At 43.0% G+C, this 3,932-nt stretch overlaps 1 protein-coding gene and 1 long non-coding RNA gene across 16 annotated transcripts in view; one reads left to right on the top strand and one right to left on the bottom strand.

Moving 5' to 3' along the window:
- fat3a (FAT atypical cadherin 3a) overlaps positions 1 to 3,932 on the bottom strand; it is a 291,897-nt gene that overhangs the window by 124,942 nt on the left and 163,023 nt on the right. The gene's annotated exons all lie outside the window — the stretch shown is intronic.
- LOC109971072 (uncharacterized) lies at positions 1,736 to 3,848 on the top strand. 3 transcript variants are annotated; one of them, XR_002276494.1, is made up of 5 exons: positions 1,736 to 2,249; positions 2,404 to 2,847; positions 2,979 to 3,077; positions 3,261 to 3,346; positions 3,545 to 3,848. It is a non-coding gene; the product is annotated as an uncharacterized LOC109971072 (long non-coding RNA). The 3 variants fall into 3 exon arrangements; XR_002276493.1 differs by having other exon boundaries at positions 1,736 to 2,550; positions 2,788 to 2,847; positions 3,545 to 3,846; XR_002276492.1 differs by having other exon boundaries at positions 1,736 to 2,847; positions 3,545 to 3,846.

The following is a 3,932-nucleotide window of genomic DNA, read 5'->3' as shown; positions in this document are numbered from 1 at the left end:
CTGTTTCATACGGTAAACTTTTTCTTTTGTGCTACCCTTGTTTTGGGATTAATTTGATTATGTCACTCAGCAGCTCTACAAAACAAAGTGCTAAAGTCAGATAAGGTGGGTCATTAATTCATTGTCCATGCTATGATATAATATTTTGTAATGTCATTTTTATGAGCTGTAGTCAGCCGACGTTGAAGCTACCATATCTTATGTGAGTGCATAAGGTGCAATTGTTGTTGAATCCACACTGGTGATTGCCTGTATTAAAAAAAAATACGATTTCAAAATCGATTTAATGTGCATTATTTTGAAAATATAACACTAACAAAGGAATACTGTAACAACAAAGCAATAATGATAAACAGTAAAAACAGAGTAATACTGATGAACAGTAACAACAGAGCAATAAACAGTAACAACACAGCAAAACCTAAAACCACAGTAAGAAATTTTTTAAGTGCATGGAAATTTCCCTGTTGAGGGATGAATAACTCCTGATCCTGCTATGTGATCACTTTGTAGCTCCTCCGCCGGTGCGTTCTCGCCCTCGTTCATTTCGCCGGTGCCAGTGGCAGTAGCTCTCACATAAGTTTGATGTTTCATTTCCAATCCATTTATGATTACATCCTCCGACTGCATGTATTGCTCCAAGTCATTGACTCTTCTCTCCAGTGTGCAATAACCTTATCTTTGTCTTTCAGAATTTCTTTCAGCTCCTTTACTTCAGTCAGCAAGCTTACTATTTGAGCTTGCTGTTCACCCACATTGGAGAGCTTTTCCGTTATGGAATTAAGCTTTTTTTTTATTTCTTCCAGCTCTTCCTCCACATAATTACTTGCTTTCTTGGGTGGCATGTTTGTTTCATTTAATCTCATTTGATGTCCAGGTTTAATTCAATTCAACTCTGTTAGCTTATCTCTGACGTACACGTGCAGCAGCTTGGCGGCCATCTTGGTATTTCCAGGTTTCAGTTCACGGTAGTCTCTATACAGGGCCTAAGTGTGCCATCCTTCTTTTCAACAAAAAAACAAAAAACAAAAAAAACCCCCTGCACTAAGCGAATAGAAGATGGGCAGATTATTTCAGCATGCAAAGAGTCCCTGATGTACTTCTCCATGGCTACCCTGTCTGGCTTAGGCATACTATAAAACTTACTCGAAGGCAAGGGGGCCCCAGGCAAGACGTCGATGGAACAATCATAGGGTCCAGAGAGAGTGCCAGGTCCTTGCTGAAAACCTCCTGCAAGTCATGATAGATTTCAGAACCCCCGTAAGGTCCAGGGCCTCAAGGTGGGTGCAGTCAGTGGACTCTATCTTCGTGTGTTGAGCAGACTGTAGACAAGTCAATGAACGGTAATCACTCCAGAGGAGAATTCTTCCAGAGGATATGGGGGTTATGGACCTTCAACCAGGTATAACCAAGCACTAAAGGGAAATTAGAAGACCTTAGGACAGTGAATTGGATCTGTTCTATATGATTATTGGAGAGGATAAGTGTAACTGGGCTGGTGCACTGGGTGACTTGAGCCAATAGATGACCGTCTAAAGTTCTGGCGATCAGAGAATGGTCCAGAGACTCTAAATGGATCCCAAGCTGTCTTGCCAGTTCCTGGTCCATAAAGCTATTGTTTGCTCCTGAGTCTACCAAGGCCCGTAAAGGGAATGAGTCATGACCGTAAAGGGAATGAGCCTCTCTGGGAATTCTTTTTTGCTGGAGCTGCTGTGAAATGGCTTCCAAGATCAGTGTCAATCCACACAAGTTCTCCCACACTGTAACTGTGTGTAACTTTCCCTGCGCAGAGTGCTTTTCCTGGGGTGTGGTCTTCATTTTTGAGTGCAGATGGGCACTGAGATGGATTCTGGATTGGCCTGAGACAGACTGACTCCTGAAGCTTTAGTGATTGTTCCACTATAGACTCCAGTTGAGAAATGCCATAATCCTGCAGGGCAGCAATGGAAGTGGAGAGAAATGGAACTTCCCTTGTGATGCGTGTGCTAAGGTTGCAGTACTGTGAAGAACACTGTTTTGAAAAATATACACTTGCAATGTTCCTCATTGTCTTCTGTATTACTGTTGAGATGTGGCACTGTGCATCAACTTGAAGGTCACCAGACTTCAACTGGACACCTGTGAATATTTCACTTAGCAGCTCTGCTCTCTGTAAGTAAGCCTGCTGGGTCACACCTTTTGTGGCAATCGCTTTCACCAGCTGGAGGACTCGATTGTCACATTCTTCATTGTTAGTAACGTTCTGAAAAGTAAGACTGTCACAGAAAGCGCAACATAAGCACTGACAAAAAGCATCAAATGCACATGTGTTCAGCAGAGAGACTCTTGATTTCCTGAGTTTAACAGGCTGTTGATTGTTTCCATTTTTTAACAACTCTACTTTGACTCTTTTCCCCCTAACAGATGGATCTGCATGGAGCCATTCAGGGCAAGGAAAGAGGTAGGAATCCCTCCTCTTTTTTTTGGGTGGAACACCTAGGCCTCTCCAGTTTTCAACAGGTTCTTCATCTGTTGGATGGATACTTGTGGCAGCATTAGATACCTCACCAGGTACAGCTTCCATTTTTTTGTTCCCTTCTGTACTAATAGTGGGTAATGGATTGGCTGACGTCACAGTCACTGTTCCAATAGCTGCATCCTCTTCACCTTGTTGTTTTGCAAAACAAATCCGCATGTTTCCTTCAACGAAGGACAGATGACGAGCAATGAATCGATCCACACGAATAGGTAAATTTTCATGCTTGAAAAGTCCATGTTTGATGTTTTTGAACTCTGCTTCAACTGCAGCTGAACTTGAAGTGACATTGGTGCTTTGGAAGAGAGGGACCATTATCCCTGTCCAGAGTGGTAAGTAACGTACAAGTCTTATTATATGGGGAATGATCTCAGGGAGGTAGTGCTCTATCTCTATCTCTATCTCCATCAGCCATGGCAAGTGACCTGCTCTCATCACAAATTTCTGTAACCCACTGCTGTAGGTCAGTGTGTATTTCATCACAGAGATTCACTTGTTCCAGTTTCTCTTCCTCTACCTCCTCTGGAATGAAGACTGACTCTTCTGCAATTTGAGCTTTCAGGTAGTTCTTGCACCTTTCTGATGTGAGAGGTGCTCCGGAACTGTCATTGCCTTCTGCCTCGCTCAGTGCCACAATAGTGATAGCACGTATTAGCTTTTTAGCATGGTTCAGAGACTGTGATTTAAGAAGCTGTACTATTGAACTCACAAAAAAATCTTTAATGCGATGTATTTTGTTTTTCAGGCAGTCCCACTGGCAGATCATTTTGATGCAGTGTGCTACATCAACCCTGACAAAACAAGAGGGCAGTTTTGCAGACCGTTTCCCAAGTAAGACACCAAAGCACTCATTGATATAAGACTTCAGGTCAGGGTGAGGAGTAAAAGCCTTGACCAAAGCCCCAAGCAAGGCCAGAGAAAAATCACTGACAACTTCTTTTGGAAGTGGTGCTCCTGCACGAATCCATTCTGTCAGCCACTGTGTGATTGCATTAGTATCATGTCTCTCTGACAACATCTGTACCACAGGGACACTTGAGCTATTATGCCCTGTCAGAACGCCCTGATACAGGAAGATGTGCCCAGATGAGCCATTTGGTCTCACCAGTTTCCTGACTACGGAGCCTGTTGCATCAAAACACACTGTCTGGTGAGATTTCTTTGATAATGTTTTATACACATGCATTTGGGTTTGACTCCAGTAGTGACAGAAAAACTTGTCCAGGCCAATGTCTCTAATGCTACCACTGTGAGGTGCACTATATTTTAACAGCTGCAGTGACAAAATTGGATCTTTGTCAGCTAATTCCAAGTCGTTCCTCTGTTGCTTTGCTTTCGCAGGGCCAAATTGGGTAGATAGCTTGGCTCAGGATCTCCAAAGTCCATCAGCTTTGTTGCCTGTGATGCCCGCCATAAA

Source organism: Monopterus albus, unplaced genomic scaffold (genome assembly GCF_001952655.1).
Source record: "Monopterus albus unplaced genomic scaffold, M_albus_1.0 scaffold214.1, whole genome shotgun sequence".
Classification (NCBI taxonomy): Eukaryota; Metazoa; Chordata; class Actinopteri; order Synbranchiformes; family Synbranchidae; genus Monopterus; species Monopterus albus.
This window is presented reverse-complemented; position numbering and strand designations above follow the sequence as displayed.